We start from the raw sequence: 23,567 nt of genomic DNA, 5'->3' as shown, positions 1-23,567 counted from the left end.
AAAAAAAAAAAAAAAAAAAAAAAACCAACAAAAAAATTAGCCAGGCGTGGTGGCGGGCGCCTGTAATCCCAGCCACTCAGAAGGCTGAAGCAGAGAATTGCTTGAACCTGGGAGGCGGAGGTAGCAGTGAGCTGAAGTCATGTCACTGCACTCCAGCCTGGGTGACAGTGCGAGACTCGTCTTAAAAAAAAAAAAAAAAAATTATGCATATAGTCATGCATCACCTAAATGCATTCTGAGTATTGCATAATTCGGCAAGAGTATACTCACACAAACCTAGATGGTCTAGCCTGCTACATATCTAGGCTATCTGATGAAACCCATTGTTTCTAGGCTACAAACCTGTGTAGCATGTTACTATACTGAATACCGTGGGCAGTTGTAACACAATGGGAAATATTTGTGTCTGTAAACATGTCTAAATATAAAGAAGGTGCAGTAAAAATATGATATAATATTACAGGACCACCATGGGATATGCAGTGTGTCATTGACAAATGTTGTTATGTATTGCATGACTGTATATTATACAGAGTCTTGAAGTGTTTTATAGGCTCGCCTGTATTGTACCCAAGGGATATAAAAGGAAGGATTCTAGGCTCAGTTGTGTCAGAGTGGTCATTGCAACAGTAATTAGGGGAAACAAGCTAAGGAGAAGATGAATTTCTGAGGGGAGTTTATAATCTAAAAATTATCCACACTATTGGCAGAAAAACAATAAAAATTCTACTTATGGTGTGTTGGGGCCTTTTTATTTGAGGTGGGAGTGGATCGGTTGTTAGGGTGGCATGCTCCTGTCTTGGTGGGGAACTATCCCTGAGCCTTTTACCTCTGTTTAAGAAAGATTAATTTCTGCCCAAGAACTTATCTTTTTTTCCCCTTGTAATTCTGTTAAAGACTGTTGTCAGTTTTTTGGCAAAGCACCCTAATAAAAGCCCTAGGACTTCTGCAGTTGTTTAAAAATTAGTAGTCCAGCAGCAGGTTATTGTCTTATCCAAAGATGGATGCAACCTCATCCTTGCCCTCAAACAGCTCACCGTCTAGAGGAGAAGATAAGTTTTAGTATAAGGTAATGACAGCAATCATTTGTACATGCTGTATCCAAGTCCTTATTTCCTTTTCACATGTCAACACTTCAGCCTTCTCTAGATTGATTTATATCTTTATCTCTCCATTGAAAGTGTCCTTATAAAGGACACCAGTAATTTCTGGTTGCCACATCAAGTAGAAATCTTAATTCCCAGTGTCATTGAACAATGTTGACCACCCTCTCCTTGGAATTATCTCCTCTGGAATTTTATAGTACTTGTCTTTGCTGGTCTTCCTCTTGTCTTTTAGGTAATTTCTTCTCATTTTCCTTGGTCAATTCCTTTTCTACATAGTTTTTACCTGTAGAAATTCCTCAAGACTTAGTTCCAGTCTGCCACCCTCCTTTCTTTATATTTTCTGCCAAAGAAATCTTAACCATTCTTTCAACTACAGATATAAGATTAATTGGTTTTTTAGGTCTATCTCTGGGCAAGAATACTAGTCTTTAGAGAATTGCTGTTTTTTTAATAGTTTTATTGCCTCTGACCATGGTAGGCAAGAGACAAGATGGAAAGGAATGGGCATAATGAGATCCATGAGTGTGATGGATATATTATTTTTCACTGTGTCATACATGTAAATTGTGGATGTGTATGTAACTGTAGCTTAAGAATTTTTAAACTGATATATTTTTTCTATATATCTGTTACAATTATGGCCTATGAAGTTTTTTACATTTAGTAAGGATGAAAATTTATTCAATTGTATATCTAAATCTCTACTTGTTTAACTTATGACTAATTGTACTTTCTGAAGCTTTTTATTAAACTGAGTTAAAATAACAAAAGAACATCTTATGACTGACTTTCAGTTAACTTTAAGCACTGGTTTTATTAACCTAAAAATTTCTCTGTATTAATTTCTATACCTTAATAGGCAAAATGAATAGTTGGAAAGAATAATTAGGAGGTTAGTTAATGTTTACCCATAAGTTATCAGGGCTAAATGTTATTTTAAGGGAGTTTTGCCGTGATACTGTTGACCTTACAGAGGACTTTGGAAAATGAAAATTACCTTTAAACATTTCATTAGTTAAGAGTTATTGTCTGCAGTGGAGGTATAGTCTTTTAAACAGAGAAAGAAATCATGAGCTTGTCTGCAGTATATATAGAAGTTAATCAGTTCATTTATAAATTATTCTTCTGAGGTCTAGATGCTTATTTTTAGCACCATCAAACTTATTGGGGAACAATTTTACTTTGCATGTCTAGTCCTCATTCTTTATATTATTAAGTCTTCTGCGTGCAACTTTGGAATTTTACTATTTTATTAAAATTCATATGAAGGCTATATATTAGGACACGTTTGCATCACAAATATATGTAATATATTTGTATAATAATATCATGTTCAATAATCTGAAATAGTTTTCAAAGGTAAGTCTTGAAAGTATGACTGTTTCTTCTTGGGATTATATGCTATGAAACGTGACTTAAAGGTGTTTTTTATGTTTGAGAGTTTGTGCTTTTAAGCAAAAGGGAAAAATAAATTTTGTATTAATCATACATTATGGGTGTACACTATGGGTATATATTCACATGTCTTGACTGGAACTATTGAAAAATCTTAAGTAATTTGAGCAGTCCTTCCTTAGCTTTTTCTTCTGTTCCCCGTGCATTCTCTTTTTTCCTGCCAATCTGTCTGGCTGGCTTGATTAGGGTGGTGCTGGCTGTCCCGAAACATGAAGTGTGATAGTTGTCGGGCTGCCCTTTTGTTTAGTCATCTCTTTACAACAGCCTGTTCCATGTTTTCAGTTGTCCATAAAAAAGACTTGGTTGTTTTGGGTTGACAAACATACCTTTCTTTTCTTTTCTTTTCTTTTCTTTTTTTTTGAGAAAGGGCTCGCTCTGTCACCTAGGCTGGAATGCAGTGGCGCGATCACGACTCACTGCAGCCTTGACATCCATAGCCTCAGGTGATCCTCCCATCCCAGCCTCATGAGTATCTGAGACTATAGCTGTGCGCCACCATGCCCAGCTAATTTTTTTGTATTTTTTGGAGATAGGGTTTCACCTTGTTGCCCCAGGCTGGATTCGAACTCCTGGACTCAAGTGGTATGCCTGCCCAAGCCTCCCAAGGGGTTGGAAATACAGCCGTGAGCCACCATGCCCTGCGACAGACATATCTTTGTTTACATACTAGCTCTATTATCCTTTGATTGTTAGCAACTTTGAGAACATTGTGAGGCCTGCATTTGGGCTGAGAAAATAATAATGCCAAGATTTATTAACAGTGTCTGCCAAAGGTGCAGGATGTAGGGAATACCCTTTGCTGGTCTTGTTAGTACTATACCAGAAACCTCAAGAAGGCAGTTTTCAGGTTGGTTACATTTCTGCCATTTGCTTTTTCAAATAAAGTTGGCAAAAATAGCATTATCAAAACAGTGACCTTCTGTAACAGCCTAGTGGGTAAGATCGTGTATAAACTCCAGAGTCAGACTCTTGTGGGTTAGAACCCAAACTTTTACTAGTGCATCAGCTCTCTGGCTTTAGACAGAGTTCTTTACTCTCCAGTTAGGTTTCTGTATCTATAACGTGGACATGATAGTAGCAGGGCCTACCCTCATAGGATTGTTATGAAGATTAAATTAGGTAACACACATAAAGTTCTCCACTTAGTGCTCTCACAGAATAAGCATTCAATAAATGCTATTCATGCTATTGTTACATTGTTGTTAAGCCAAAAAAAGTATGGCACATCTCTTATTATAGTAGTTATAAATTAAAATGTTCTTTTAGCCAGTATTACAGCTGTCATTTCATTTTCTTCCCAGTTTACATTGCTTCCTCTGGGTCTGTTTCTACCCATTCATTTAAAAAATAAATAAAATGAAATATTGAGCATATCTTCTCCAGTTCTCCCCCACGCCCTACTATCAACCTACACGGCTCTAATGCTGCCAGCTGTCTTTTTATGTGTGGTGTAGATTCAGTTCTGACTTCATTTTTTGACTCAGACTAGTGAGGTGTTACTCCACCTGCTAGTTGATGCTCTACTTGGCAGGTGTTCACACCACCATATGCAGCTAGAACTACCTTTACCCTTAGATCTCCTACTCACGTGGAAACTGTAGCTATCACACAAGAAAGAGCAAGGATACACTGGTGCATTTGTGAAAAATCACTAAAATATTTTTTAACATTAAATTTCTTTTTGCTTTTTAAAAATTGAGGTATAATTTGCAGACCATAAAATGCACCCATTTTAAGTGTACTAAAGCAGGAGTTTCAGTACATTTTTACAGTCGTATATATCTTGTGTCTGTTATTCATCTTTCTTTAGAACACAGTTCAGTTTTAGAACAATTTTATCACCCCACAGAGTTATCTTGTGTCCATTTTTAGTCAGTTTCCATTTCCATATCCTGACACTGGAAACTGTCAACCTGCTTTCTGTCTTTATAGCTTTACTTTTTCTAGAAATTTCAAATCAATGGAATCATACAATACAGTAGATGTTGTATTTGTGTTAGTCTCCTTTCATTTAGCATAATGTTTTTGAGGTTCATTTGTGTTGTTCACATATTGATAATTCATTCCCCTTTGTTGAGTGGTATTCCATTGTATGGATGTACTGCATTTAAGAAAATCCCTTGATAAAGATTTGTATTCTTTCCAATTTTTGGCTATTGTGGACAATAACTGCTGTGAACATTTCCATTCAGCTCTTTGTATGGACATCTCTTCCCCAAAAGAAATGAAAACATCAGGGATAAAATTGCATTGTGTAGTGAGAAACTTCCAAACTTTGTTCCCAAATGGCTGTACTATTGCATTTTCTCCCAGCAGTGGATTTAAAGGGGTTCTGATTTCTTCATATCCTTGTCAACACTTTGGATAATTTTACTGGTTGTGTAGAATATTTCATTGTGGTTTCAATTTCCATTTTCCTAATAACTAATGATGTTGAGTATTTTTTCATGTACTTTTCCTTATTGTATGTCTCATGGTTAGTTACAAAATATTTTGCCCATTTAAAAATAATTGAATTATTTGTCCTATTATTAAGTTCTAAGAGATCTTTATATATTCTAGATGCATGCCTTTTATCAAATAATGTAACTCCTTATGTAATATATTCTAGGTATGTGTCCTTTATCAGATAATTATTTTGCAGATATCCCCCAAATTACCCCTACTCCTTCCCTTGAAACACATGCTTAGAGGGGCTTTGTGAAAACTCTCAGGACAGACCAGTAACAAGATGCTTCTTTATAACAGAGCTTTTATTACCTGCATTTTTGCTTTAAATGACAACTAGTTTCTCTTAGTAACTTACAAAATAGTTTGTAATTCTGTTTTTATGGAAGTATTTTATTCCTTTTGTTTAAAATGTTACAACAAGGTATCTGGATGTTTGGAAATTTTAGTATCTTTGTATCTCCTAAACATCTTTCTTTTTTTTTCTTTTTCTTTTCTTTTTCTTTTTTTTTTTTTTGTTGAGATGGAGTCTTGCTCTGTCGCCCAGGGTGGAGTGCAGTGGCGCGATCTTGGCTCACTGCAAGCTCCACCTCCCGGGTTCACGCCATTCTCCTGCCTCAGCCTCCCGAGTAGCTGGGACTACAGGTGCCCGCCACCACGCCTGGCTAATTTTTTAGTATTTTAGTAGAGACAGAGTTTCACCGTGTTAGCCAGGATGGTCTCGATCTCCTGACCTCATGATCCTCCCGCCTCAGCCTCCCAAAGTGCTGGGATTACACGTGTGAGCCACTGCACCTGGCCAACATCTTTCTTTAGCATGGGTGCATTGACACTTTTGCGTCATGTTATAGTAGCTTATTAATAAAAGTTTACTGAATAGTATAGAGCCAACAGTAATCATTTAATCTCATTCCTACTAATATCACAAGTTTCAGCTCATGATTGTTGCATAATATGATGTCCTTGAGTAAATTAGTTGTTGGTATAGAATTATAATGGGCTTAAGTAGGCCAGCGTAATGAATGCATTTATCCCAATAGTGCTAGAAAGAATTGATGACTCCTATTACATAAGTTTATTGCACACTATTCACTGACTGCCACATGAGTAGAATCCATTCAGTTTATTTACTGTGATAACTTCTTATTTGCATATAGATTCTTTTTGTTTGTTTTTCATGAAGTATCTCTGACTAATACACTAGCTGCATTTCATTATATATGATGAGCTCAAGACTGGCCAGGTCTTGGTAAAAATCAAAATGCCATCTTTTTCTGTTTCTCTCCCCTGTAGACCTCTTAGATTATGAAATCAGATGTTTCTAGTGTCCAAGAAAAATAGTAATTTTGATATTAAACTGATGTTAACTTGTTTGTGCTATTGGATTCTATTTACTGTTTTAATGAGTAAAGGGCTCTTAAAGGAATTAGTAGTGCTTTAAGTTTTGATAATCCAAATTGTAAATTCTTACTGATGGATGTCATCTGAAGGAAGAAAAATCTAGTAGCTTAGCTGTAAAAACATTCCTTGGAGCTGATTAAATCTAGTAGTGTTTAATGTTTTTTTAAAAATTATTCTTAAAAAGAGATATTTTCAGTATCATTACCAGTAGCAATCAAGCCACTTGTCTTGAGTCCATAAAATACACAAAAGCAGTAAATATTAATATACATAAAATGCCTTAAGCACATACCCTTGTTTTCATATTCCTCATTTTGTTTCTTGGGAACAAGCTTAATTGGTGCAGTGGAAGAATCAGACGAAAAGCTGCAGGCTCGTTTACAGTGAAGCACTTTGTTCGCAAAGACACAGACTCTGAAGAAACTTTGCAAACAGTTGCCCTCATTATTGAAAATATTCAGTTCTTCCTTTTCTTTTTCCTCTTTTCTCTTGCAAATTATCTTGGTTATTATAACATGATTTTTACTGCCCAAAAAGGCTTTCCTTGCCTGGGCATGGTGGTTCACGCCTGTAATCCTGGCATTTTGAGAGGCCAACGCAGGAAGGTCACTTGAGGCTGGGAGTTCGAGACCAGCCCAGGCAACTTAGCAAGACCCTACCACTACAAAAAATAAAAATTTAGCTGGGTGTGGTGGCATATGCCTGTAGTCCTAGCTACTTGGGAGGTCGGGGCGGGAGGATCACTTGATCCCAGGAGTTTGAGGTTGCAGTGAGCTGTGATAGTGCCACTGCATTCCAGCCTGGGTGACAGAACAAAACTTTTGTCTCTGAAGGGGAAAAAAAAAGATACTTCTTGAGATAACAAATTATTTAGTCATTCAGGCCTTTTGGTTCCATATAGGTAAACTGTAAATCATGGTAAATTAAGATTAATATGTGAACTTTATTTATTTATTCAGCACACATTTTCTGCCTGTTACAGTGTGCTGGGCATGGCCCTAGGAATGCAGCGTGGGAGTAGGTCACTAGGGCCTCCTGCTTTTACTCAGCTTTTTGTCTCATAGGGAAGGCTGGTTGTTAGACAAGCAGGTAAAGTATAAGGCTGGCAACTGAGAAGTTGTAGGCACTTCATAATTCACAATGAAATGTAGCCTTATATATTTTACATTATCTTGTACAAATAAAAGTAATGCAGCAAGTCTACTTCTTGATTTACCTTGCAATTTAATAAGAGATGTTATTAATGAATATTACTTGTGTATTGATGGCAATTAACAAGTATTACTTGAAAATCAGTTATAAAAATCACATCTGCTCTAAGGAATCCAACAGGATTCTGCAGATTTTATTCATGTTTATTTGTTTGTTTATATTACAGATTTCTCTTGGATTTGGCTACACACTTATAGATCTTCTGCACTGTTTACAGGCACAGGTGAGTTAACGTTGAATTCTTCATATTGGATATTTTGATATTTAATTAAAATATGTTTAAATTCTATATGTAGTTTAGGACAGTAATATGTAAATAAGATGATTATAAATAAAAACAATAAACTGTATGTTTGTCTGTATTTCATTTTTATTATGAAAGTTCCTTACAAATGTATTGGAAATAACATTTAAAGGTAAAGTGCTCGTATCTGTTTATCAGTGGTTACTATATCTATTTGGGATGAGTTTACATTATACCTATTGAATGAGTTGATTATAATTTATTCTAATTTCATAGCTTGACATAATGTTTATATTTATTTTTATGTGTAAAAATTTGAGTGGTAGTATTTCTCATTTCTTAGCAAACTAGCATAGAAGAGGAGAAAAGGAAAGTTACTACAGATTTTAGCAGCAAATCTCACTTACAGGGGTAGATATTATAAAATGCAATGAGCCAAACTTTCTTGTCCAACCTGTGTAAAATAGCTTCTCAAGCACTCCATATCACACAGCTGTAATTGATTTTTATCATAATATTTATGATCATGTGATATATTTTTATTTATTCTTTACAACTTTCCCTACTAGCTTTGTGAACATCAGGACCATTTCTATCTTGTTCAAAACGGCATCCCTAACCCTTAGGATGGTGCCTGGTATATAGTAAAGACTAAATAAACATTTGTTAAAGTAATTATTGGGTAATAAACATTAAGAATATATTCATATTCAGAGACATTGAACTTTGTAAATACAAATAGAAATAGCTTCTTAAGCTTATTTCGTTTTTTCTTTTTGAGATGGAATCTCGCTCTTTCACCCAGGCTGGAGTGCAGTGGTGCAATCTTGGCTCACTGCAACCTCCGCCTCGTGGGTTCAAGCGATTCTCCTGCCTCAGTCTCATGAGTAGCTGGGATTACAGGTGCCCACCACTATGCACCACTAATTGTTTTTGTATTTTTAATAGAGACGGGGTTTCACCATGTTGGCCAGGCTGGTCTTGAGCGCCTGACCTCAAGTGATCTGCCTGCCTCAGCCTCCCAAAGTGCTTGGATTATAGGCGTGAGCCACCACGCCCAGACTCTTAAGCTTATTTCTAGATATGACATTAATTTATACCGTGAACTTAAGGTATATAGCTCTTAAATGTTATGAAAAATTAGCTGTATTAGATACTTTATATATCCAAATATGCTTAATCAGGGTAGAATTAAGAAAATAACTCTTCCAATTCCACATTTACTTTGTCACTGTCCCAGAAGGTACTTACAGTCAAGTAAAGAACAAACCCGAAGGAAGCGTGGCAGCTTCTTGTCTCCATACTGGATCATATTAACATATTAGATGTGTTCTGTGGTATATTTATAGAGAGCAAAGTAGATTTGAAAGTTGTCCAGTTTATAGCTCTGCAAACCAAATAAATTAATATTTTCCCACTACCTGCCACTCAATACAAAATGTAACTTACTTCGTTTTTTGTTTCTAGATTGGGGAAATGTTTTGGTCGTTTTCCTGCCCTATATATTGATGTGTTTGAACTCATTATCAAAGGTAGTGGTAGGCATAATTTTATAAGTGGACTACTTAATTCATTCCCTTGTGCCGTGACAGTTTTCTTTGTGTTTCAAGATGTCAGTTGTTATTGGGTTCTTGTCTCGTTTTGTTTTTTTGTTCTTTCTTACCTTTTTCAGACATTTGCCTCTCCTGCCATCACAATTTTTCATTTATAGAAGGAATTAAGTCCGACCTTTAAGAACTATTGAAAGTAAAATTTTAGGAACTATACAGCTGTTTCTGATTCACATCTATTTTACAAGTGCAATTTGCAGAGATTCCACTGATAATACTAGTAACAACTATTATTTATCGCTCTTTTACCGTATGCTAGGCATTATGTAAGTGCCTTTTGGTTGTCTTCAAAATAACAGATAAGGAAGTTGAAGCTCAGAGAGGTTAAATGACTTTTCCAAGGTCATATCAAGTTGGAGGCAGTTTGCCACTCCAAAGACCTTGACCTTAACCACTGAGCTCCATTTTCTGCCTACATACCCCCGAGTACAAGAATATTTGTGACAATAATTGTAGTACATGAAAATAATCATGTTCATATTTGAAGACTTCAAAATTAATTTAAAAACCAAAGATTATTTCACTTATATTTCATTAGGAGACCTTAACTTGTAACTCTTATTCCAGACTAAAACATGTTGACTCATTTGAAATATAATGACTACCTAAACTGTTTAAGTTCCACTCTGAGACTTTGATTTTATACTCACAAATTATGGGTAGGGGCATGGGGGACAGCTATTCGCATTCCTTTTTCTGTTGTAAACATGATGTGCTGTTAGTATGAATCAGCATTCTTTCTCCTATGCAGTATTAGAAATTTTAGATTGTAAGTGGCATCTGTGGTTCATTGGATAAATCACTTTTCTTGCAAAGAATAGATTGTTTGAAATATAGTGACTGTAGAATTACGTAGAACCTTTATCTTGAAAGGTTTGATAATTTGTATCTCTGAGAAAAATACCTTAACTATTGAAGAAATGAAGTTTAGTATAGCCTTACAGTATATCAGGAGTTGGTTCAGATAGAACTTTAGCTTCTCTTACTTAGTTTATTTTCAAAGCTGAGTGGAACATACTATGTAAAAATACAGTTTTTGTATTTTGAGTCTTAAATTTATGAAGTGGACAAAGTGTTCTGAAGGACAACTTTGTTGAATACACATATTTAGATACTGATTTGAAAACACAATTATGTATATACTTCCTTAGACTTTCCAAAAGAGTTGTATCTATGAGTATAAATGCAAATTCCAGATTTGCGTATATGAAAAATGGAATTCTGTAGTTTGAGTTAAAAAGACAAAACTTACTGAACAGACTGAACTATGATTTTTAATGTACAGCTAGGTCAGTATTTCCATTCTAGTCTCACATTTTAAGTATTTTTAAAGTTAGCCAATAAAATTTACTTGGCATTGATAATCACAACAGGAGCAAGAGTTATATAAATCCATTTGGCAATATAGCTTTGAAATGTAATTTTCCTTCCACTAGGGAAGGTTGAACTCATTGTGGATTTATATAGACCTTGGATTTATTTATAAGTTTTCTCTGTTGGAAGATTTGGGATGGGTGGATAGGGTGAGGATGGGTTGGTGAATTGTTCACACATGCTAAGTACAGCCCAACTCTTAAATACCAACATGAGGGAGAAGTTCTCCACTGTACAATGAAACACAATATATACTTCATGTAGTGCCAGTTTACTTTGTTGTTGTGTACTAAGTGCTATATACTAAAAATTAAGCATATCAAGGCCCAAGAGAAACTTTGACCATATTGGATATGACATGGTTGAAATACATTTCAAATGAGTATTTGTTGGAGTTTTTAATCCCTCCTTTGTTCATAGATGTGAGAAGATTTGTGATTAGATGTCTGCTTTAACTGGATGTATATATATCTATGAAGATGGGCACTTTGATTTGAGGTACCGATATCAGGCTTTGGGCACTATCTGCGGAAAATCAGTATTAATCTAAACTAAAATTGAGAATACTGAAATATCTATCTTTTGTTTTAGACAAAATCTGCCCATATTTATTTATATCACTATTTTTGTGGTATTTTCTGCAAAAGTCAGCATGGTAGGCACTGATCTGTAAAATTAAAAAAAAAAAAAATTAACAGTTAACAAAATGCCCTCAGTCATTTAACTATTCAGAGTAGAATCACAATCCTGGTCTCACAGGGCAGATTCCTCTGCACTTAATACACAGAACGGACTACTGAACTCAGGATGGTGTAGGCTCACGTTGAAATGAACTTCTCTTGGGTGTTGTTGACACAAAGCCAGCAGTTAGAAACTGTTTGTCTGACAGGCCAGTTTACTCTTTTCTTCTTGTTTTCTTCCTTTTCTGTGCATACATTAGTGTGAACCAATTAGCTTAGTTTTCCTTGCTAAACTAAATTCATTCAGCACCATTAGCTCTCTTTTCTCTCTTCCTGACTTCCTTTTACCCTTAGGCCATCCCTAGCCTATGCTAAGTGCTATAGGAAATACAAAGAATGGTTACCAAAAATTATTAAATTGGAAAAGGATTATCTGTCTATGCAGGTTTAACTCCATGTTTCCTTGTTCGATGTTTTTACATTGCGTTTAGGTTTTCTCATTCTGTTTTCTGAGACGGAGTCTCTCTCTGTTGCCCAGGCTGGAGTGCAGTGGCAAGATCACAGCTCACTGCAGCCTCCACCTCCTGGGTTCAGGCAATTCTCCTGTCTCAGGGCCCGGTGCGGTGTCTCATGCCTGTAATCCCAGCTCTTTGGGAGGCCGAGGCGGCAGATCACGAGGTCAAGAGATCAGGACCATCCTGAACAACATGGTGAAACCCTGTATCTACTAAAAATACAAAAATTAGCTGGGCGTGGTGGCACATGCCTGTAGTCCCAGCTACTTGGGAGGCTGAGGCAGGAGAATCACTTGAACCCAGGAGGTGGAGGTTGCAGTGAGCCGAGATCACGCCACCACCCTACAGCCTGGCCACTGCACTTCATCCTGGCGACAGAGCAAGACTCCCTCTCAAAAACAAACAAAAAACAGGGCACTGATTTCTGAATTATATATCTCCCTATTCAAAGTCTTAATCTGTCCATGTGAATAGAGGTTAAGGCAATAGCAACAACAACAAAATGCTGTCATTAGTGAATATTTTATTTATTATATACAGTTAACAGAGCTTTCAGAGTGTGCTCTTAGGAAGGCACACACCTCTTGAGGTAGGTGTGTCTTGCTTGGTGATGTTGAACGAATCACAGTCCAGGCAATCTTCATTCTGCATGGTGGCGTTGCTGTCTTCATGTGGACAGACAAGTAGAATGATATTAGAAATCATATATTTAGAATTATAGACAGTAATTTTTTTTTTCAAAATGCACAAAGATGTTGTTTCTTGGAGTATAAGAGAATTGAGTTTTAGCTTAGAGCCACTTTACTGTGAGAGCAACTTTTTTTAAATTGAAAATTTCTAAGTGTGACCTCTGTTGGCATAGCTGGTATTCTTTGAAAGTAATTAAAATGAAAAGTATTGCCAGTCTATATCTTGTGTAAATCTTTTGAGTTAGCATGTTTTGAAGAGGTAGGACTGGTGTCAGAATATTCTGAGAAAGTTAGGGTGGGCCATGATTTCTCAGCTATGCTTTCTGTACTGGAAAGCAGGAGAGATTTATGCATAGGAGTGGAATAAGTGGTTTAATAGATTGTTAATAAAATGTATATTCTGTTTGTTGTTTTTGTTGTTGGTCCTTAGAGTTCAATTCAAACTTGTATATTCCACTTATCTGGATGGTAGAGTTGTTAGCTTCAGGGAGAAGGTCTGTGACAAGTAGAATTTCACATAAATGCCACCACAGTAACACTTGAAATACTTCACATTAGATTTGGGTCAGTTAGGATTTTTAGCTAGGCTGTTCACTTTCACTTTGGAAGGCAAATGCCAGATGTGTGTTATTTTCTAGGCAGGTGCTGAATTTGAGTCAGCTAACTTTGCCAGAATCCCCTTAAATATAAAATAGCAAGTAAAATCAGGCTCTTTCCATTAAACACCTTATTGTTGTTGTTGTTTTTTTTGAAGCTGAAATTCATATATGTTATTTTGAACCATTTATAACATCTAGATACAAGGGTCTAAATTAAGCATTTATTTATAAAATCCATGTCCATGCAATTAAGTTTTTTCTATTTTACTGTGGTTCTTTAGCATTAGGATATAGGTATTTCTATTTATTTTGACTGGTATTGCTAGCTTGAGACTCAGTATAATGGGAGAAAACCAGAGAAATTAACAGTAAGCTTTGCAAATTGTGGTTTTTATCTTAATTCCATGCATTAGGTTGTCTAAGCCTTGTTTGCTATTTCATGAATGATTCATGGATGTCTATAATCAATGGAAATGTGTTTTTTGGCCTAGGCACCGTTACATTTTGCCTTCTCATCTACAAAGAGTAAAGAGAGAGTAAGAAGTATGTGTAGGCTAGCATTTAGCTGAGCACAGTGGCATGTGCTGTAATCCCAGCTACTCAGGAGCCTTGAAGCAGGAGGATTGCTTGAGCCCAGGAGTTGGAGGCTGTAGCGTGTCCTGATTACCTGTGAATAGCTACTGCACCCCAGCTTGGGCAACACAGCAAGATCCAGTCTCTTAAAAAAAAAAAAAAAAAAAAGATGTACGTAGCACTTAATAACGGCCAAGTAGGGAGTCAGCAGTTTAAATCAATGTAGTCCAATTTTGGAGGATCTCTTAACTGCCTGCTTCCATGCAAGGTTGCTTTTGTGGTGCTATTATGTATAGAATTGTTTGTTTTCACTACTTTTTAGAAAGTAGAATTAAGGACTTCCTTTTTTTAAACCAACAGTTTTGGCCTTTTTGGTGCCAGTTACATAAATTTCACAAGCAGAAGTCACACATTAGTGTCAACCTAATGGTCTGGAAATTTGTTAACTATCAGTATGACAAAACCCTAGCACGGTTTTATCATGTTTCCCTGAGAAGTGAAAAGAACTGGGAGAGCAAGCATATGATCGGCCAGAGTTTCAGTGGAAGGATGAATGGGGAAACTTTTAAGACACCTACCAATGTTGTATTTGAGTACTGAGACTTCTAAAAATCTCTACCTAGACTATAAAAGACTATCTTTAAAAGGAACAGCTGTGTCATAATTATTAAATTGGTGGCTTATTCTAGAGTATAGAGAGTAGTGGCCAATGAAAACAGTTGATCTCTCAGCTTTTCAGTTCTTTGTCATTAAAAAGGCTATTTGATCTAGATTACTAATTCTTCCTTTTAAGTGGCGGTTTTATTACAGTCCAGAAAACACTTCTGTTTCCTGGGTTATAAGACAGAGTATAAAAATAGAAGATAGTTTTGAACTCATGTGTTTTGAAGACTGTATCATGATTACTTACGCTATTATATTTGAATAGAATAGAAATGTACAATTCTTTGACTTAAACATCTGTTGGACAAATTAGTTTGGTTTGATGAATCTTATTAGTATACAACAGCAGATTTTGTTTTGTTAACCGAGTAGAATTTAGATTTTTTTTGTAACTAGATACTTTGGGACAGTTAAATTTTTTCTCTAATACAGAGGTTAGGTGTTTAATTGTTGCTGCTGCTTCAAAATGTTCACAAAATTTCATAAAATCTTTATTGTCTGACACATAAACTATTTGCACTTGTGCACTAACATATTACATATCAAAGTCTGGTTCAAACTTCCTCTTTAAAGTGTCTTTTGGAAATAGGAAATGATAGCCTTTTGTAAAATATTGCTGTTATCTTTTAAATGTATTTTTAACATATCCTAAATGCAAGAGCATATTGCTTTAAACCATAATGTGTGTGCCCTGTGTTTATCTATTTCCAATATTCTAATTTATTTCCTCCTCCTCTTTTTTTTTTTTTTGTGAGACAGGGTTTTGCTCTGTTGCCCAGACTGGAGTGCAGTGGTGCAATCTCTGCTCGCTGCAACCTCTGTCTTCTGGGTTCAAGCGATTCTCCTGCCTCAGCCTCCCTGAGTAGCTGTGACTACAGGTGTGCAGCACCATACCAGCTAATTTTTTTTTTGTATTTTCAGTAGAGATGGGTTTCGCCGTGTTGGCCAGACTGGTCTTGAATTCCTGACCTCAGGGGATCCGCCCGCCTCGGCCTCCCAAAGTGCCCTGCGATTACAGGCATGAGCCACACACTGGCCTATTTCCTCCATATTTTTAAAAAAAAAAAAAAAAAAAAAATAGCCCTCTTTCACATCATAGTGAATAAAAAATTCTTGGAACTGAAAGATCATTTAGAATAGCTAGCATGCCTATTGTGCTTGTCATGTACCAAGTAGTGTTCTAAGACTTTCTCATAGTAATTCACATAATCCTCAAACCTATGATGTAGCTGCTATTATGATCCTATTTTAAAGATGGGAAGAAAAAGGCACTGAGAAGTTAAATGACTTGTGCAGTGATTTGCACCTAATTTCATTAGCCAGTTAGAGGCCAAATTGGAAATCCAACCCAATCTGGCATTTGCAGTTTTTGGCTTGTGAAACTTGGTTCTCTTAAAACAAACAAGCGAAAGACCAAGAAAGCCAAAAAAAATTAACTAGTAATTTTCAAAATAAAGTTTCAAGCTGACTTTGTCATTATAGGTAAGGCTATGACAAGGCTTAATGCTGTGTATGCCATTTTCTCTACAGTGAGGGTCTGCAGGCTCATATCATTGTGTACTAGCTACTAAAGTCCAAGAAGTCAATAAATTGCCTATTATATCAGACATGATAATCTTCCATTAATTAATAAAAGAAAATGCAGGTCACAGAAATGACATTATGCTGTTTGTTGGCTTCAAATGAAGTTACACAGATAATGCTTTCAACAGGATGTGTGTTTAGCTTTTCTATTAACATGGTTATTTTGTTTTGAAAGACAGAAAAGGGGGCCCAGCCCCACTCTCTTTGATTCCTCTGTTTATAAAGAACTTCACAAGTTTTACTCAATAAAATAATTCTTAAAAAGTAATTTAGAATTCCCATAATCAGAAGCCTATATAGGACCTTTTTACGCAAAGTGAAGAACATTTTCAATTCAAAAGCAAATTTCAACTTTTATTTAGAAAAGAGTACATTCTTTTGTTCCAGCAGTGAAAAAAAATTTTTAAAAAGAGAAAATACTACATTCTAAGAGTGACTAGCAAATCCTTTCAATTACTTTTAAAAACTTAATTAATTAATTGATATATATATTTTTGAGACAGGATCTTACTCTTTCACCCAGGCTGGAGTGCAGTGGTACAATCACAGCTCACTGCAGCCTCGACCTCCCAAGCTAGATTGATCCTCCTGCCTCAGTGTCCTCATTAGCTGAGATTACAGGTGTATACCACGACATCCAGCTAATTTTTGTATTTTTTTGTAGAGACAGGATTTCACCATGTTGGCCAGGCTGGTCTCTAACTCCTGGTCTCAAGTGATCTGCCCACTTCTGCCTCGCTAACTGCTGGGTTTACAAGCATGAGCCACCACACCTGGCCAAAAAACCCTTAATTTATATTGGACGGTTTTTGTTTCATTTTCACTATATGTCGGATTATCATACCTTAACAGACATGGCCTTTATATTTTATAAAATGTTTTAAAAAATAGTCCATCCTTTCTCTCAGATTTCCCCAGGTTTTGTTTTGTTTTAAATATATATAGGGGAAATTATAGCTGCTCTTTATAATCAGTACACAGGGTTTTTGGTTGCTTATGAGTATCTGTGATATAATTAACAGTATTTACCATGAACACAAAAAGAGATTTTAATTGCTTACTACCTAGAATTTACTTTATTCACAACTGCTGTTTTCTTTTTCTCTTGTCTTTTAAAGCAGTTTCTAAGCATATATAATAAAGTTATAATTTAATTAATACTGTGAAATATGTTTTTAGTGTTTGAGCAATTCATGCTGTTTCTTAAATCACTGGTTAAATTCACCTTTAAAATTTTAACTTTGAGTATTTATATTGTAACTCACAGTTAAGTCTCTTGAAAAGTTTGTTTCATTTACTTTCTAGCAAAGGTTTGACCACATCTTTTTAAAACAGAGATGGAAATATATATATATATATATCTCCTTTTCCTTTTTCTTTTTCTTGCTCTGTCACCAGACTGGAGTGCAGTGGCACCATCACTGCAACCTTGAACTCCTGAGCAGAGGTGATCCTCCTCCCTCAAGTCTGTTGAGTATCTACGACTACAGGGTTGTACCAATATGCCCAGCTAATTTTTTTATTTTTTTGTAGAGAGAGGTCTTGTTATGTTGCCCAGGCTGACCTTGAACTCCTGGGCTCAAGTGATCCTCCCACCTCAGCCTCCCAAAGCACTGAGATTACAAGCATGAGCCACTGTACCCAGCCTGGAAATATTTTTTATACATTAGAATATAAAGAGGTGCAAATTTAAGAAGGAAACTTTTCTTGCATACCTACATTCTGCTAGTCATAATATGCATTTTATTTCATCAAATTCTTACTACTAGCTTGGGAGAGAGAACTTACCCCATTTTGTAGCTGAAAACAGTAAGGTTCAGAGAGATGAATTAAGTCATATTGTTAGGTCTCCACATATTGCCAAATGTGCCTTAGGGGTCAGATCACCTCTGGTTGAGAACCACTGAGATATATCAATTGGATTGAAAATTGACTGTAAATATAATATACAGTCAGTTGCCAATATATTCTTATCAGTCTTTTCTTATTCTCTGATCCTTTTTAAATGTAGCCATTACATATAAAATCGTGGCAAAATATATATGTTTAAATTTTTATCTTGAAAAAATGTGGAGGCAAATTGTCTTTTAAAAATGTGTAGGTTATTTTAAGTTATAAAGAACTCTATTAGCCTATACTGGATACTTACAGTTTTTATTAATCATCTTAAATAATGAAAATGTTTCTCTAAAATCTTTCGTATGTGGACAGATTACTCTCCTTTAAAAAAAAATATTGTAGCAAATTGCTAAACCATTTTGTGGAATGATGGCATGGCCAGACCATTATAAGGCAGCAGAATGCTGTGGAATCCAAGAGTCATTTCCCCGTAGTAACTCCAGTTCAAATGAACAGCAAGTATTTATGCAAATTCTGGAATTTGAACCTGAAACTATATATTTCCAAAAATCTCTTTCTGGTATGACATAGAGCCTCCTCTAGTGATACAAATGGAACTTCTTGATTACATGAAAGCCCTGATTTGTTTTTCATTCCCCATCCAGCCGCTAGCATTTTTCAATTTAGTCTATACTCATTTCTGAGCAATGATAGTGCATGCAGTAAAGTAGGCATGTTTTAGGTATACAGAAGCAATATATATAGTCCTACCCACATCTTACAGTGTAGTAAGAGAAATGACAAACATTAAGTTACATGAATGGGATTACAAAGCAGTGTATCAACAAATGTACAATAATGTAGTAGGCATACAGTGCAGGAAGGGCAGTGGGCACTGTGCCCATGGCTGTCTGTCCCTCAGTGTTCTTGGCCATGTGCGTACCTTGCTATGAAGGCTACAACCTGCCATCTATTTTAGATCATCACAACAGGAGTAGTTAGAAATGAAACACAGAAATAAGGGGAATCTTGGTTAATGGGACTGAAGTGCTAAAAGGTAGGAAAATGACTCTTGGTTATAATCTCAGCTGAAGTATGTGGGCATTTAATGGTGAATGCTGTGTTCTAAACCTTGTTCAGCTAGACAGTAAATTTATCTGCTAAATGATAGGAACTGATAACACTTGGATATATACAGGACTCTAAGTAAATTCTTGTTGATTTTTAATTTTCTTACTAGAACCTGATAAATTGTATCTGGTATATTTTCTATTTGAAGAATACCTCTAGTTGAAGAAGTATAAAACATGGTTAAGCATGAGGCTCTCAAAAGCTATCATGAATATAAGGATATTATAAGACCGTGTCCTTTTTATAGGTAGTCATTTGTAGCTACATCAGATGGAAAGTGTAGAGCAGGTCTGATTTTATTGAGCATATAATGTAAAGCCTACCTTGAGGGTCCTTTATTCTTGATACAAACTTGAGTCTAATCTTTTCTCCCTGTATAGATTCTACTTCCCTGCTCCCTGGGCCATCTGTTCTTTTTCCAGTATGTGGTTTTGTTGTGTTGAGATAATTCTCTCTCCCTCTCCCCTCTCCCCTCTCCCCTCTCCCCTCTCTCCTCTCTCCATATTGTGCCTTAAAAGTCTTCATTTATGCTGCCAGAGGGTAGAGGCAAGGCTTCTTTCCTAACAATCTCATGATATGTTGAAATCCCCTTCAGTAATATACATTGTGTTCCACACCCACCACACACACAGACACACACACACACACGCACACATGCACACATGTTCTCCCTCATATGTATATACCATCCCTTAAGAATGGATGATCATTAAGTTAGCCACAGATTATCTGAAGTTATCTGATAGGCAGTTTGGTAACAAAGGGGGATGCGAGAAGGTGGCTGAGAGGGTTAAGGTCCCTCCCTATTAATAGTCCTCCCTTTCCAGCTTTCTAGGAACAAATGAGTATCATGAGAGCTAAAGACCTTCAGAAAGTGAGGATCAACAACTACAAAATTTATTTTCTGGGACATTGCTCTCTTGAAAATCACTGAGTATTTCTACTAATTTTCTTTTAATACATGTTTTCTTTGTGACTACTTCCTTGCCCCCATCTACTTTCACCCTGTCAGGCCTCCTTTTAGAGAGAGAATAGGAGTGAAAGAGAAAGAGGAGGACGTTTATTTTTCAAATTTGCATCCAAGGAGGGCTTCACATAAATTCTCACTTGAAAGCACCATCCAGAGATTCTGAGGATGAGAATATAAAAAGAGTTATAAAAGTGGTGAATCATGTTTCCTGTAGACCCCAGCAGATGATCATTTGTGTTCTTCAGCCTCTCTCATTCCATTTCTAGTGCACCTAGCTGTTGTCAAGGGGTGTTGTCATTCTTGGCAGTTATTTAGTAAGGAGGAGAGAAGGCTGTTTCCAACATGGAGGGGAATGTTGCTTTTTTATTCAAGAGGAATACTTCTGAACATTGTTATTGCTAAATATATTATTGTAAACCTGGAGAAAAGGGAATGAAAAATCATTCAATTAGACAAATAAATGTAGGTTGAGCATACCCTATCTGAAATCCTCCAAAATCCAAAATTTTTGAGCACCAACATGACACTCAAAAGGAAGTGCTCACTGGAACATACAGGATTTCAGATTGTTGGATTTGGAATGCCAACTGGCAAGTGCAATGCAAATATTCCAAAATCTGAAAAAAATCAGAAATCTGAAACACTTCTGGTCTCTAGCATTTTGGGTAAGGGATACTCATCTTGTATTATTTTGACATATTATCAGAAAATACTGTATAATGGTAGGTAGGCAACATGAAGACTTTTGATACCTCTTTACTGATTATTCTACCAGTTACCATAGCAAATAAAAGTTAAGGCTGGGCTCTTTGATCTTTGCGTCTTGCATCAGAAAAAGGTGTAAGTGAACCAAACATGCATAAGAGTCAGTGAGTCGGTAGTTCACCCACTTGTTCCCAGGTGGTAGTTGTGAGACCTTGTGCAAATTGTATTTGTTGCCTGGACTCAATACTGAAAGCAGTCTGAAAGATTGCTTCTAGAACTCTGTTGTGACCGTGCACTTAACTTAAAAACTCATCAGTGACCATTTTAAATGCATCATTTTGGCATTACGAATACACATCTCCACTTTGAGAGTGAAGGAAAAAAAATGATACAGTTTAACTAGTGTCCCTAAGAATAGCTAGTCTCACCTATCGATGGCAAAGTTTAAATTCCCCATTCGTTTTCTATTTTTTGCCAAGAATATCTATTGGAAGCCTCTCTTCAATTTTGTGGATAAACCAAGGAAGATACCAGTGTTGGCACTGAATTACAGAATGTGTTCACTAGAGGATAAACTAGTAGATCCTGAGTTGAGTCAGCATGAACCAGAGTCCTGGGGCCAAGCTCTGTCTGTACTGCATTTTATTCTCAGTGTTTAGCCCTGCTTGTGGGTGGCCTTCTGGATGTTTATTAAAATGAAAATTCAGTTTTTGTGAACAGACATTCATATGTATGCACACATGCACACACACTGTGAGTACATGAGTATTTTAGAAAATGGGGACACTGAGGTCACTCTGGAGAGTCATTGCACATCAGATGTGGGTCCTGTCACTTGGGTTTAATATTACACCAACCCTAGTAGTATCCAGCTGACACTTTTATTAGCAATATTGAACGAATCATGGAATTTTTGACAGGAAAATTTTATGATTGGGAAGAAACAAGTCCAGTAGCCTGGCTGCTTTTTGTTTTTTTTTTAAAGGCAGAGTTTCGCTCTTTTTACCTAGGCTGGAGTGCAATGGTGCGATCTCGGCTCACTGCAACCTCTGCCTCCGGGTTCAAGCGATTCTCCTGCCTCAGCCTCTGGAGTAGCTGGGATTACAAGCGTGCCCCACAATGCCTGGCTAATTTTTTTGCATTTTTAGTAGAGACAGGGTTTCACCATGTTGACCAGGCGGGTCTTGAACTCCTGACCTCCAGTAATCCACCCGTCTCAGCCTCCCAAAGTGCTCGGATTAAAGGCATGAGCCACTGTGCGTGGCCTTATGGCCTGGCTGATTTCTTGTAATTAATTAGTAGAAAAGATGGGACTCATAATAGGCTATCCTGTTGCCTGCACAGTCTTTTTGTTGGCAAGTGTTTTTGTAGTCCTTGATATGTGCATGATCATATATCTTTATTAATCTTTATAATCCATCTGAATACATCTAGTTGGATATAATGAACTTGGATTAACGTGAACCCCATATTGAGATGCTCAAATAAATAGCATTTTAATCTCTTATATTGCTGTTAAATTGAATCTCATGAAAGGAAGTTAGAAATCAGCATATATATGTACACACTAATTTGTTAGGGTTAGTAGACATTCAGTCTTATCTCTCACCCCTTAGGTTTCATTATTTTGTGTTGACATCAGATATTCAGAATGATATTCCTAAGGACTGTAAGATCTTAAGTCATTGAGAAAGATAAAATTATATTTTGAATGTTATATTTTGCTAAAATAGGAAATTATGATCATACAATTTCAGGAGGGCTTTGAATAATAAATAATAACCACATTTGGTGATGATAGTGGGGTAACATAACTTGTCATCTCGTGAGTATTCTGATGAATAGTGGCTTTGTTGTAGAATCTCCATTTTGCAGGTGTAAAGATCAGAAATTCTAAAGCTTAGTGTGTTTTCAAAACTGGTACTGTGAGCAGCTCTTGAGCATTGACCCTTGGCCACGGACTGCTGCCGGGTGTTCAGGCAGGATACGTGGAAGAGAAAGCTACGTTTCTCTTCCTGGAATCCTCTGATTCTGTTGAGTGTCTTTACTTTTGCTGCTACTATCCAAGAAAACAGAAGTGGGGGGTGATGAGTTTCCTAGTTTAGAGGCTTTTCTGGGAATGCTCCCTAGCCACTTGCACTTAATTCACCTTTTCCCTTGATCTACGAGAGGCCACAGCATAATCATTTCTGTATCACTAGCTGCTAATGCTTCCTAAGTGGAAGAGAGATTTAAGTTAATGCAACTACAGAGTCTTTCATACCTGGAATTTTTAATGTATTTTTTCGTTTTTTTATTTTTATTTTTTATTTTTGAGACAGGGTCTTGCTCTGTCACCCAGGCTGGAATATAGTGGCACTATCTTAGCTCACTATAGCCTCCGCCTCCCATGTTCAAGGTTGATTCTCCTGCCTTAACCTCCCGAATAACTGGGACTACAGGTGTGTGCCACCACAGCTGGCTGATTTTTGTATTTTTAGTAGAGACGGGATTTCACCATGTTGGCTAAGCTGGTCTCGAACTCCTGACTTCAACTGATCCACCCACCTTGGCCTCCCAAAGTGCTGGGATTACAGACATGAACCACCATGCCCTGCTTTTTTTCCCCTAAATTTTAATGATGGTTCCCAGTGCTTAGTTCGCATTAGAAGCTTCCATAGCCAGCATGCAGATGTGTACATCATATCTTCCCAGCCCTCTGCCTTCCCCTGCAGATGCCCATTTTCTCGTGTGGCATGCTCTCCACAAAGCTCACACCGGCCTCACATT

General features: G+C 36.6%; 1 protein-coding gene across 1 annotated transcript in view; it reads left to right on the top strand.

The window, feature by feature from the left end:
- NCOA2 (nuclear receptor coactivator 2) overlaps positions 1-23,567 on the top strand; it is a 326,661-nt gene that overhangs the window by 106,952 nt on the left and 196,142 nt on the right. Inside the window, exon 2 of the mRNA XM_011976501.1 lies at positions 7,789-7,845. The gene's annotated coding sequence lies outside the window, so the exon portion shown is untranslated. The remainder of the gene's footprint in view (positions 1-7,788; positions 7,846-23,567) is intronic.

This window comes from Mandrillus leucophaeus, unplaced genomic scaffold (genome assembly GCF_000951045.1).
Source record: "Mandrillus leucophaeus isolate KB7577 unplaced genomic scaffold, Mleu.le_1.0 Scaffold167, whole genome shotgun sequence".
NCBI classification, from domain to species: Eukaryota; Metazoa; Chordata; class Mammalia; order Primates; family Cercopithecidae; genus Mandrillus; species Mandrillus leucophaeus.
The sequence above is the reverse complement of the archived record's forward strand: the minus strand, read 5'-3'. Positions and strand labels throughout refer to the sequence as shown.